The sequence below is a fragment of the Rhinopithecus bieti genome, unplaced genomic scaffold, assembly GCF_001698545.2.
Source record: "Rhinopithecus bieti isolate Rb0 unplaced genomic scaffold, ASM169854v2 scaffold_26603, whole genome shotgun sequence".
NCBI lineage: Eukaryota > Metazoa > Chordata > Mammalia > Primates > Cercopithecidae > Rhinopithecus > Rhinopithecus bieti.
Genome location: NW_016812252.1, coordinates 232,217 through 246,202, shown reverse-complemented (window position 1 = coordinate 246,202; position 13,986 = coordinate 232,217). Strand labels below are relative to the sequence as shown.

The 13,986-nt window shown below is 51.0% G+C and overlaps 1 long non-coding RNA gene across 1 annotated transcript; it reads right to left on the bottom strand.

The window, feature by feature from the left end:
* Positions 1 to 5,147: 5,147 nt before the first annotated feature.
* LOC108544603 (uncharacterized) lies at positions 5,148 to 13,986 on the bottom strand. Its single transcript, XR_001889895.1, has 3 exons — positions 13,964 to 13,986; positions 12,378 to 12,612; positions 5,148 to 8,431 (listed from the first exon to the last, which is right to left on the bottom strand). It is a non-coding gene; the product is annotated as an uncharacterized LOC108544603 (long non-coding RNA).

Genomic DNA, 13,986 nt, shown 5'->3' with positions numbered 1-13,986 from the left:
CTACAGGCACGCACCACTACCCCCAACTAATTTTTGTATTTTAGTAGAGACAGGGTTTCACCATGTTGGCCAGGATGGTCTTGATCTCTTGACCTCATGATCTGCCCACCTTGGCCTCCCAAAGTGCTGGGATTATAGGCGTGAGCCACCGTGCCCGGCCAGTATCTAATTTTAAAATTCTTTGTAGAGATGGTGGGGGTGGGGGGGCGGTCTCACTGTGTTGCCCAGGCTGGTCTCAAACTCCTGGCCTCAAGTTATCCTCCCATTTCAGCCACTCAAAGTCCTGGGATAACAGGCATGAGCCACCGTACCCAGCCATGTGTTTTAGGTGCAGGATGTCTGGGATGAGGGCCTCCCTAGAGTAAGCCATTTGTTTTCAAACTTGAGTGTGCATCCAGATCATGTGGAGGCCTTGGTAAGACAGATTGCTGGCCCCACCCCAGAATTACTGATTCAGTGGGGCTGAGGTGGGGTTGAGAGTTTGCATTTCTAATAAGGTCCCAGGTGCTGCTGATGATTTGGGTTCCACGCTTTGAAAATCACAGCCCTAGACTTCATTTGGGATCTCCAAGCCCTCTCTATAGCCTCAAATGTCATGGTATCTGTCCCAAGCCCCACTCTCTGGACATCCTCCACCAGTCACTGGTCTTCGTGTTGATCGCCTTTCTCAGCTTTTGAAAAGGCAGTTTGGTCTTGTCTTGTGCTGCCTGTGCTCTCTGGTTCTGGAAGCAGGAAACAGCTGTTAGGGTGATTCAGCAATGGAAAGAGCAGCAACCCTCATACCCCACCCTCATTCTTGCACCCAGCCAGGCAGGACAGCTCCCTTCTTCTTGCTGCCATCCCTCACCCTCTGTAATTGCCTGAGTCCTAGCCCTGGTTTAGTCTAAAAAGAACAGGCAGCTGAGGAAGGATCCCTTTAATAGGCACCTTAGTATCCACGCAAGGCCAAGCCTAGAGGGGTTGCTGTTGCATTTCTCCCAGTGACAAGAGCTCTGGAGTTATCCTTTTTTTTTTTTTTTTTACCTTGTGCTTTGCACATCATAGCTATTTATGAAATATTTGTTGATTGACTAATTGCTTAGAGAAAACTATAAGGAAGGGAAACAAAGCTAAATGAAGATATTCTTCAAGGCTGCCATGCACTAGGACAAAGTTTTGTTTCGTTTGTTTTTTTTGAGAAGGAGTCTTGCTCTGTCGCCTAGGCCGGAGTGCAGTGGTGCCACCTTGGCTCACTGCAACCTCCACCTCCCAGGCTCAAGCCATTCTCCTGCTTCAGCATCCCAAGTAGATGGGACTAGAGGCATACACCACCATGCCTCACTATTTTCTTTCTTTTTTTCTTTTTTTTTTTGTATTTTTAGTAGAGACTAGGTTTCACTATGTTGACCAGACTGGTCTTGAACTCCTGACCTCAGATGATCTGTCTGCCTCAGTCTCCCAAAATGCTGGGATTATAGGCATGAGCCACTGCACCTGGACTAGGACAAAGTTTTGATCAGTGTTTGCCAGCTTGGCTGAAGGGGTAGAGTTTATCCTCTTTGACCTCCAGAAAATGTGTCAGAAGCTCCTGGGTGGGCACCCTGAAGCACAGGCCTGTGGGTGGGGGCAAAAAACAGCAAGATCAGTGTAATTCAGGGTTTTTTTTTTTGGGAGCTTTGAGACTGCCCTGGCAAGCTGGAGACCCTGGAAAAGAAAGAGCAGGTGGTCTATAGGGGCCTGGGGGTCAGCCGAGGCCATGGGGAGCCATCCTTTGTTCTGGTGCCTCAGGATTTCCAGAAAGGCTAGTTTTTTACAAAAGGAACTTAACATAATATTTATGTCTAGAAGTTTAGAAAATGTCAATGTAAATAATCATGACATTTGAAATTTGGACTAGGGTATGTCCAATTTAGATGAAAATAAGCCATGTGTAAACCATTAGATTTTAATAATTTTCCTCTTAATTGGTTATTTTTCAACTATATCTTTAGCAAATGGCTAATAGGTTTCCTATTTAGTTATTGCCATGATTCTTTTTTTGCGGGGGATGGAGTGTGTCACTCTGTTGCCCAGGCTGGAGTGCAGTGGCGTGATCTTGGCTCACTGCAATCTCCGCCTCCCGAGTTCAAGCAATTCTCCTGTCTCAGCCTTCTGATGATCTGGGACTACAGACATGTGCCACCATGCCCTGCTAATTTTTGTATTTTTAGTACTCACGGGGTTTCACCATGTTGGCCAGGCTGGTCTCAAACTCCTGACCTCAGGTGATCTGCCTGCCTTGGCCTCCCAAAGTGCTGTGATTACAGGCATGAACCACTGCCCCCGGCCGTGGTTCTTAACCTTAGGTGTACATTGGAATCACCAGTGTTGCTTAAAAAAAATAATCCCAACACGCTGGCTACACCCAAGATATGAAGGTAAGGCACAATAGTTTTTTAAAGCCCCTGAGGCAATTTTGTAGTGCAGCTAGGATAAAAAATCCTTGAGCTATTGCTTGAGTGGTTGGACAGGCTAGACTGAAACAAATAAGACTTTCTGGGGTGTCTGCTTAGCCTCTCATGAGTGCCATGACTGCCCTCTTCCCACAAGGAGGGACCATCAGAAGCTACAGCAGACCCTCTTCCTCAGCTCCAGTTGACAGGACTGGGGTGTATGTCCAAGACAGTATCTGACCCAGGATACCAATCAGGTCTCTCACACAGGAAGACTGAACTGGCACTCAGAAATTACAGCTATCACTGGCGCTCCTCTCTCAAATGGAGCAGAGGAGAGACCTGACCAGAGCAGCAGGAAAAGTTGGTTCTTGCCATCACCTCAGCCCCTGTTGCAGCACAGCCCTTCAGGGAGTCTGGCTACCACCCTGCCTGGGGTTCCAGGGGTCACTCACGAATCCTTATAAAAACACTCCCCACCCCAGCCACCTGTTTGGTTTAAAGCCAGCTCTAGTGGGTTTATGTTACTTGTGACCAAAGAGGCCTGCCGTGTGCACAGACAACAGCACACAAAAACAAATATGTATTCCCTTCCCCCAACACAGTTACACCCAAGCTCTTTCTAATTCCATGTGGTCCCAACGGAAGACTGTTTGGACTCTGTATTTTCTGGAGTCCACCCGGAGAAACCTGTTTCCAGTTCAATTGAGAACTGCAATGATTCCCTAATGTGGCTCCATAGGCTTATTGAGAATCACCTGGAGGAACTACAGATAAACACATAGATTGCCAAGTGCCATCTCCAGAGGCAGAAGCTGTTTAGTTTGAAGAGGATCTTGAAATCTGTGTTTTAAAAACTTTTTTTCCATGAAATTTTGATGTGCAGTTGAGTCTACTGGGATCAGGCTGGTAGGGTTAATTAAAAAAAAAAAAAATTAAATTCCTCTTTAACTGCCTCCTAGATGGAGGCGGCATTGCTATCAACCTATCATTTCTGGGAGATGGATTTTGGAGGCATTTTGTCTGGGAGATGGATAAGGGCCTAGTCTGTGGATGAACTAAACAGAGCCCAGTGAGGTTCAGGCTCGTTGGAGTACATATAAACATCAATCAGGCCAAAGGGACCTTTCCAGGTTGGCTGCTTGAGCTCATCAAATGAACCAGATCATTTACTTTGCCTTCTGAGCTCTGTAGACACAACCAAAAGAATAAAAAAAAAGTGTGTGTGTGTGTGTGTGTGTGTGTGTGTAAGGCAGCAAATGTACCTTTTACTCTAGAAACAAAAATATCATTTCTGACCCAACAATAGCCGGATCCCTGTGAATGAAGGGTTTGCATATTTTCCTGTTTTAACGGTTCTAGTATAAACAGCCCAAGCCCAGGCCTGATTGTCAGAAGGTCCTGAGCAGCCCAACCAGAATGCTGGAAATGACTCCTTCAGCCCTGAGGACCTGGATCCGGCTTAGTGCCAGGATTTGGGCTTGTGTTTAACAGTAGCAATGGGGTCAGAAGTTGAGGGAGAGGGCAATTGTAGTGATCCCCAAGACCACAGCTAATGCCAGAACAACAGCAATAGTAGCTGCAGAGGCAAAAGAAGCAGTAGCTACTGTGTATTGATGATTTATTTGTACAGGCTAAGTGTGTCGTTTATTTGAATACTTACAAGAGCTTGATGTGGTAGGCATTATTATTCCAATTTTTAGAATGAGGTTCAGGGAAGTTGAGCAGCTTTTCTGAGGTCACACACCTTTTAAGGGGAAGACTCAGGATTACATGAAGGCATGTTTGACTCCTAACCATTACAAGACACCGGACACAGTAGCCCAGGTCACAAACATCATCTTGTGTGCCATTTGGGAATACAGGGTTTTGGTCCTAGAAGCAGGCTGGGACAGCTCTTCAGACACATTGCTGGTTCCTGCTTTCTTTCATCCCTCTCACCACTCTAGCTACACTGGTCTCCAGCAGAGAGAGATGGCTGGCAGCAGGAGCTAGAAGGCCCTCTTCTATGTCAAGGCAGTCCCTAATATCTGGGTAGAATTTTTTGTGTCCTGAGAATGAGACCATGACTCTCTTTGTTAGGCTAGCAAAAGACTCAACAATGGCCAGGCATAGTGGCTCATGTCTGTAATCCCAGCACTTTGGGAGGCCGAGGTGGGTGGATCTCTCTCTTTTTTTTTTTTTTTGAGATGGAGTTTCACTCTTGTTGCCCAGGCTGGAGTGCAGTGGCACGATCCTGGCTCATTGCAACCTCCGTCTTCCGGTTTCAAGCGATTCTCCTGCCTCAGCCTCCTGAGTAGCTGGGACTACAGGCACACACCACCACGCCCAGCTAATTTTTTGTATTTTTTAGTAGAGGCAGGGTTTCACCATGTTGGCCAGGATGGTTTCGATTTCTTGACCTCGTGATCCGCCCGCCTTGGCCTCCCAAAGTGCTGGGATTACAGGTGTGAGCCACTGCGCCTGGCTGGTGGATCTCTTGAGGTTAGGAGTTTGAGACCAGCCTGGCCAACATAGTGAAACCCCGTCTCTACTAAAAACACATAAATTAGCTAGGCATAGCGGCGGGTGCCTGTAACCCCAGCTTCCCTGGGAGGGTGAGGCAAGAGAATGGCTTGAACCTGGGAGGCAGAAATTGCAGTGAGCTGAGCTGGTGCCACTGTTGTCCAGGCTGGACAACAGAATGAGACTTCATCTCAAAACAAACAAGAAAAGAACAGCAACAACACAAAAATTAAAAAGAAAGGCTCAACATTGATTGATCAACTACTGATTATATATTAACTGATCAAGACTGATTCAGAGAGTGTGGCTTAGGGAGACTTTCCCGGGCCTAAAACAGATACTTGGTTCTGGTGTATAACAAAATTATGGTTCATCCAAAGGATGGATTATTAAGCAATAATTGAAAATCATTTTTCAAAGAATAAGATATGGAGAAAAACCCTATGGCGAAAGGTTAAAACAAGCAGGATGCAAAACTGCAAATTTTATGTATATTTATTAATTATTGGAAATTAGACTTATTTTAACTGAAATATATAAATAAAAGACTGGAAGGATGCCATCAAAATGTTAACCATGGTTACCTTGTGACCTCGAGGAGGGATGGGATTATTGTAGCTTTGGTGTTTTTTGTGCATTTTAATGTTCTATTTTCCCAATTTTCTTCAGTTTGAATTATCTTTGTGATGGGAAAAGTGAAAATGTGAAAGTCCTAATACATAGCACTGGAAATGCATAGATATGATGACTGAGTAATTTTTACCTCACTTTGTCTAGAATGGATGCAGCAGGCAGAAGTGTCTGCCTAAGGTTTATTTCAACGGCAAGAATGGGGGCCTCTGGAATCAGTTCTGTCTCAGCAGAACCTGAGCGAGGCCTGTGCGGTGCGGGTAGGGAGCAGCCACTTCCGGTCGTCAAGGAGCTCTTAATTTGGTTGGAGAGACAAGTGCACTACAAAAAATAGAGGCAGCCAAGCGAGTAGGCCACCATCAAGTGGGGTTGAAAGGGGGAGGGCAGGCTCCTTTGGGCGTAGGTCGGGACCCGTGGGCGCCAATCAATGCTATGGTGGCGGAGAGTAAAGGGGACGAGCACAGCCTGGGGCCACCCCTGGAGTCCCCCAGGGTCCGCCTGTGGCCGTGCCTGGTTGGCTGCGGATCCCGGCTGGCGCCGCAAAGAGGTGGGATTGCCAGTACAGAGCTCCAGCTCTCTGCCTTGTCCCTGGGTCCGAGCACCGGAGCCTCTGGTGTCGGGGGGCAGAGCAGAAGTCTCGGATTGAGGAATACGAGAGGGTCTTGTCAGTGGCTGAAGGTGCGGCAGCCACTCTGGAGACCCAGCGAGAATGGGGTCGCCTGGCTCTGGGCGAGCCGCTCCTGTGGGTGCAGCTGAGGGAGGCGGCGGTAATGTCGCCCAGTGCCAGCAGAGGGCAGCCTCCAGGACGTGAGCCCGAACGGCGACCTCGCCAAACCGCGGGCTCCCTTCCAGCTCCTGGGCTCTGCGGGGTAGAGGCGGCCTTGGAGCCTAAAGACCAGCGACCTCAGTCTGCAGGAGCCCGGCGCAGAGGCCCAAGGGCACCCCCGAGATGTGGTCAAGCTACAGCCCTTAGGCAGCCTCACTCTGCGACAGCAAGGGCTTAGAGGGTGGAGTGGGACCAGATGCCTCAGGAGGGGTTAGTTAGAAACAAAACCCAACGCAAACAGGGAATTTGTTTTCAAGCAACAGCTTCCAAGCGTGTGGAAACCTTTTAAATGATGCTGGTGAGAGCTATGATAGTCTTCGCATTCTTGGCGAGGGAAGTCGGAGGCTAGTAGCGGGATGGCTCCTGGCCGCGCGGGAGACAGAGGTACCAGCGATCCGTGCTGGGGCAGAGGGACTGTGGACTAAGGATTCAGACACACGTAATTGGGGATTCCAGTCCCGACTCTGGTCACTCAATTGACGTTGAACTTGAGCAACTCACTGTACGGCTCTAGCCTCCGACTAATCACGTCAGTAAAATGGGCATGGTGGGCTCCGAGTCTTGTAGGGGCGCTAGGGATTCGAGACAGCAGGAACTTCCTCACTGCTCCGGCAACCTTGGGTTCCTGGCTTTGCAGGTGGGCTGAAAGGATCCTATCATCGCACGTTTGCCTGGCGTGGCTGCTTTAGAGACCCAGGCCCGCCAGGCTTTGCAACCCAGTTGCGCGTGGGCAGCCACGGCCGTGGAACCGCCGGGATCGCCTTAGCGGCACTCCGACCAGCTCCCTACTTCCCGCCCTGGGCACTAGGATCACCCAGCTCCAGAAGATAGTGCTTATCAGCACAGGAATTGAGACCCAACACCCGGTGCGGTGGGTATCCCAGGAAGCCTGGTGAAGGGCCAAGGCCCGCCGGACCTGAGGTCGCTTGGGGCGCTAAACAGACCCATCTATGAGCACATTCGGCCAACACACCCAAGTTCAACAGCGGGCAGGATCTTTGGCTGACCTCGATCTCTCTCAGAGTGTGTGCAAACGGGCACCCATTAGCTTCTTTTGGCTTGTTTCCTCATCTGTAAACTTTGAAAGGAGAGTATTTCCTGGGGTGATTCTGAAAATCATGCCAGAACTGAAAAGGCCTGTGTAAATGTGAGGTGTAATGATGACTTATGAGCAGCCAGCCCTATACGTGCCTGCAGGAGCCAACAGGATAGATGATAGAACATTCTACAAATGTGTGCACATACACATCACGTATGTGTAAAGGTGAACACCTGTCCCTAGACACGTGACAAATGCACACACGTGTGCGTGTACGTCTGGCTGAGAGCAAAGGGGCTAATACAGGGCTCATACAGGACATCATCCTGCAGTCTTGTGCATGCACAGTACACACGCGAGCACGACTGTCTGCCTAGAGACACCGTGTGGCACCGGAGGAGCTGCTCAGCCCACCCATTTCTTCCAAGCAGAGTCGGTGCCACCCGGGAAGTAGGGTTTCGGGTGCTGCTCTGGAGCGCCGGAAAGTCCGGATCCGGGTCTGCTGGTCAGCGCTTCGGCGCCTCCGGGCTCCTTTATCTCTCATCTGCCGGCCGGTGAGCGGCTCCAGTTTCAGTGGGGACCAAGACCCCCGAGCCTGCCGGTGAGGGGAGGGAGCGGAGAAGGAGGCTGCTCCGGGTTCAAGAGGCTGCAGGGCCCCACTTCCCAGGTGTGTCGTCCTTCCTTTATGTCCCCAGGTCACACCCCCACTGAAAATAAAGAAGGGTCCCTGACTCATTCAGGTCAGGGAAGGCGGCCCCCGGGGGGCCCCCTGCCCTCACAAGCCATGGTGAAGGGAGGCGAAGCCAAGGTTTGCCACGCCTGGGAGAAAATGCGTCTGCCGGGTCTCTTTGGGCTGCAGCGCTGGCCGGGGGCCCCAAGACTGTTAAGGTGTGCGTGGGAGGCGCGCAGTGTGGCTACCGAAGAACCCTCCACCACCGCACTGCCAGGCCGCCGGGCTTGTCCTTCTCTCATCCTTCCAAGGGTTCTGAGCTGCGCAGCACTCGCATCACCCAGAAGTGTCTGTGGAGAAAACGACCTCAGGCGTAAGCCCAAGGCTGCCGCCTGCAAAGGCAATGCCCTGGAGGCTGGGTTCCGCCGCGACCTGGGTTTTTAAGTCACCGAAAGGGACAGGGCAGGGCCACAAACACTCTCCCGCCTTCTCTGCAGACCCGTTCGGCTGATAGGAGAGCGTTGCGCAGAAAATTCGAGGCCGGGCGCTGGAGGAGTCTCCGAGGACGGGAGAAGGCACAGAGGCGCCCCTGAGAGGCGCAGCTGGAACAAGCGATGCACGGGTTCGGATCTGGCCGGCCAACCGAGCCCAGCGGTAGCGAAAGCCGGAGTCGCCACAGAGGTTGAGCACGATTCCGTTTCTGGGGATCGGGTCCGGTGGCGAGCCACAGTCCTTAACGCCTCAGGAGACCTTAAGTAGGACAACATAATGCTAGTGGGAGCAAGGTCCAAGGAATTTAGTGGCAGAAGCCTTTCCTGGGGAAAAGGCAGATCCGTGCCTCCTCTGAGCCTGGGTGTGGGGACAGCCCCTGGCCTTGTAGCCCCTGTTCCGGGGATCAGCTGGGCCCACCAAACCTCCCTATATGGGGTTGAAAGTGGCCAGTGGGACGGCCCCGCCGCCCCTCCCTCGGGATTCCACAGGGTCCTGACCCGGCCTTTATCTCCGCACGGTCAGCAGTCGCGGGGGCTTCAGGAAGGAGGACAAAGGCCCGGTGTCACTGCGGGCGGGGGCTTGGTTTCCTGGCTCTCTGCTCACACTCACAGCCTTTAGCGGTTGTTGGGGGGAAGATTTTTAAAAATATGTGTCGAATTTCCTTTTTTTCTCTTCCAGAAACAAACAAACAAAAAAGGCAAAAGGCATATTCCCCTTCGCTCCTCGTCCATACGGATTCAAGTTTCCTGGGATACTGCCCCCCCGCCCCTTTTTTTTCTTTGACTGCCTAGAAGTACTTTTTCTCCCTTGTACATAGAGGAAAATGCGGGGAAAGGTTTTTTTAAAACTCGGTTTCATACTATTATTACTACTAAGGACAACCGGGCAGGCTGAGGTCCCAACGTGGATGATCTGAGTCGGCCTCGTGCCCGGGCTCTGCAGCCACTGCCCTGTGCGCTTAGCACCTCTGGGGGCAATCAGGGCCCCTGCGCTTCCGCCCGCCGCCCCGCAGTCGAGAGCGCCCTGTGCCCAGACTGGCCGACTCATTCTCTCCCGAATTTTGTTTAGAGCTGGCCAGGTGACTTAGCCCGCGCCCCGAGACCTGGGCTTGCAGCGCCGGCAACAGGGCCCCGGGGACGCGAGGCGCTCCAGGCCGGGGTCTTCCCGGCCACGGGCCTCTCTCGCTCTCCACCCGCTGGCGGCGCCTCCGTCGCCCGCAACTCGACCCAACCCGCTTCCTGCGTTTGCCCCTCAGGTTTCCCGTTTATCCACAAAGGCCTAGGAGAGCCTCGCCCACAGGCTGACCCTGCAACCTCTGGCCCGGTGGCTGCCTTCTGTTTTTCTGAAAAAGAAAAGAAAAAAAAAGAAAAAAAAAAAAAAAAAAAAAAGAAGAAAAAATCAACCAGTCGAGGGAGGCGCGTGAGGACTGCAGGCGCCAGCCGGAGAGCCTGTGAGTGGGGCTGTGGCGGGCCCCAAACCCCTGGGTCGGTGCCGCTTCTCGGGTCAGCACAGCCTTTCTCAGAGTAAACCTCCTAAACGTGTGAAGACCGCTTTGGGGGAAGCCAGAGGGCGGTTGGAGTAGCCCCGGACGAGGTCTCAGAGCCCACCGTGTGTGCCTTCAGGGCTTGGGTGTTCGCTGTGACGGCAACCGATTGCGCCTCACTACTATGGCCAAGGGGCTAAGGCAGGGTGGATGCAATCGCGTGCCCCTGGCCCCGGAAGATGCTCGCAGGGTGGGTTAGGAAGTCAAATCCTAGAAAGTTATCACTAAAGGTTTTTTCCCCCTTCCTTTCTTCCTTCCTTCTTTGCTTCCTTCCTTTTTTTATATAGGGGAAGGGGAAAACATTATTGAGCATCTACTATAAACTGGGCACTTAAAAATTAGAAAATTTATTTTAATAATTCTGATACACACACATAAATATTTCTGTTTTATAGAGGAGAACACTGAAATTTGAATGTGTATTTTGCCCAAGGTTACATAGTTATTAAAGAGGACACCAGGTTCCATTCCAGTTCTTCCTGGCTGAACAGGCCAGGTCTTTGTCCTATTCTGCACAGGCCACCTCCCCGAAGTGACAAGATCCCAGAACAAGCTTTTTACAGCTCAGCACCAAGCCTGTGCAGCAAACAGCCTGCACAGCAGCAGTTTCTGTGGCACAGTCTGCCCATAGCTCAGACTGTGCCTCCTTTTTCTCCTGGGAGGCTCTCCCTTCTTACTCCTGGGAGGCTCTCCCTTACTACACAGCTCCCTTGAGCATCAGTAGCAGCTAGGCTCAGCTGCTGTCAAGTCTCCTTTTAAAATTTCGGAGGCCATTTGCCCCACAGATAGCTGGATGACCTCTGGTTGGTCTCTTCTCTTCTTAGGACCTGAGATTCCTCAAATGTAATATAATTTTGGGTTCCTAGACCCAAGACACTCTTTTTATGACATCTGGGACCCCTCTCTCCAGAAAGTGGAAAGTTGCTAAGACTGCTCGGTTTTAAGAATCCTTAATTCCTGGTTGTCCCTAAGGTATGGGATTCCTAGTCCCATCCTTTCCCATTTTCTACGGGTCCCACAGTCTACTCCAAAGAGCAGGGACTGCCACACAGTGGTGGCAGGCCTGATGGGCAGGGCCCCAGGGTCACCACCAGGTTAGATCTGCAGAATGGGGACACTGCAGGGGTCCTGAGCATGATCAAGATGTTTCCTGGCCTTAGACCCCCCACCCACAGAGGCCAGGAGTCTGGTCCGGCGATTCTATCCATGAAGCCTGGCCCAGGCCTTCATAAAGGGAAGAGCTCAGTTGAGAGCAAACTGTTTTGGGCCAGACTCAGATTCCTGGCCCATATTCTGCTTGTCCGACTGCATGAAGCCTGGGTCTGGCCCCAATTCCCACCCTCCGCCAGGGGGCTCCTTGCAGCTCCATCTCCAGCCTTGGCTTCTGGGAAACCCTGGCAAAGGCTGGATGCACCTAACCTCGGATGAAAGGTCCAGGGCCTCTTGCTCATCTAAGCCTCAGATGTGGAGCAGCAAACTATTTACTGATGCAAGCGGGAAACAGGCCGTCAATACCCTCTGTAGTAGGGTACAGGACCATCTCCAGAACTCTGTAGGTCCCCTTCCCACAGTCCCTTGGTGCATGTACTTCAATGGCAAAGATTTCTCCAGGTCCCTCTTGAGAACAGGACACCTCCCCCCGCTTTCTTCCAACCAACCCACTTACTCTGGGCAATTTTAGTGAGGTGGAGGTGACTCTAAGAATTTCTGTGTAAATGTGAGGAGGGGGCTCATACTGTCGGCAGTGTGTGAGGATGTTTACACCCACCACACACATAATCTTCATGCAAGAACAACTCATTAGTCAGGACATTCAGGAACTGGCTGGATATTTGTATTAAACTCTATTTACATTGTATTTACACACTGGCCAACATATATACATACACACGCATGGCCCAGCTATCTAGACCAGACTGTATATGCTAAGGCATAATTGCTATATAACTCTCTTAAATACTTTTGCCCTTGGGAATTGCTTAAATCAGCTTCTATAATAGAAACTCAAAAGTGCAAAGAGGGAGAGAAGAGAAAGGAAATGAGAGACGAAGAAAGCCTGCGATTGAACTAAACTTTTGGCACAGAGGAAAATGACCAAACTTAAGAGCTTTGGAGAAATCCCGAGGGCTGGAGTTAGACAGATTTTTCCCGTGGGCATTCATGGCGAAGTGGGGTATGATTTGGCTCCCTTCTCTCACCTCCTTCAATCCCTGTGTAGACCCAGGAAACCCTCACTGATTCCTTCATCTCGTCTTCCTTACTTGGTGAGGCTGCTGCTCTCTTCCCAGCCTTGGGTGCCTTTTGCCTTTCAGTTCTCAGGGAGCAGACAGGCTGGTCCTCCATTGCTGGCCCCAGACAACTTCTCTGTCTCACTGGAGGTGGGCTGCTACCTGCCCACCGGGGCTTGGCCCTGGAGACCTCCCTCCCCTGCTTTCTCTGCTTCAGACAGCAGCTGGGGGAGTGCTCACAGCCAGCCTCAGAACAGGGAGCCTCTGCCTGATGAAGCAAAGGCTCTGTCCATATTATTTCATTTTTCAGCAAGCCAGGAATACACACCCACAAATGCACACATCACCAATGAGGTATGAATGCCACACACACTGTGGTCCCAGTAAGCACTTCCTAAGTGTTAGCCACATGATTATTACAATGCCGAAAATAAATGCCCACTCTGTAGGCGAATGACAGACGCACACACCTCCCACCCTGTCACCAATGCACAACTGACACTGTATACACACATTTGCAGCAGATACAGACTATACAATTAATTGCCCATGGGCTACATTTTCACACTAGACAAAGCACAAACAGACACGCACATAGCAGGCTGCTTTCTGTTCTGCAACTCCCCTTAGTCAGATAGTGGACCAACTGGGCACCAAAGGCACCCAGACACCAGACCTGACCAGCCTCTAGGGCTTCCTGCTCCAGCTGAGCCTCCCTCTCCATCCTGCTCTTGCCGGTTCCTGGTAGGCTCTAGTCCCAGTCTTGAGGTGATGCCCCCTGAGAATCCCCATGGCTTAGTCTCCTGCCTTGTAGTCTCTCGCAGGATGCCTGTGGGGGGCGGGGGGCATTCTGAGCAGAAGCCACTTGGGCCCAACTACACATAACGGGGATACCACCCTGAGATTCCTACCGCCTGACCACTGGAGGGCTGAAGTGAGAGGCCTGCAGGCTCATTCTGGTGGTGCAAGACCGCTCCTGGCCCACCAGCCGGTCTGGACCTGCCGCCACTCTGCTGGCTAGGTCCCGAGATAGACCCGGGCAGTGAGGGACACACCGCTGGGTGCGGGGTCTAGTCTCAGCTGAGCAGCAGCCCGCAAGAACCAGCGGATCTATCCTATCAGAAGTCGGAAATCATCTATCCCATCAGAAGAGTGAAGGCCGACCACCCCCTAATCCGCCTGGGAGAACCAGACTGCAACCAGGTCAAACGCCTTTGTGCCTGCGCGGAAGCACGGATCTTAATTCGTTATTTGAAGATCTCAGTAAAGGAAGAGAGAGAAAGAAAAAAGACTAAATTTCTACAGCCACAAAGTATGTTCAATCCTTAGTGAAACCTCCAAATCTCCGACCCATATCTCAAGATAAATGAATTCTGACTATTAAAAACAACAAATCAGTCACTCCTCACATTTGTACAGAGGTTAGCAGCTTGCCTCGCATTTCCATAACCAGAATTTTGTCTATTAATATTCGGAACAAACTCTTGGCTGTTATAGTTGACTCAAAATCGAAAAGTTTGAGAACAAAAATAAAAACACAGCCAGCCCATATACCTAGTACAACTGTATATGAGGTAGAATACAAACTTGAATGGGTACAGAAATAAACCAAGTCCTACCTACAGTCGCGCCTTGTGAACAA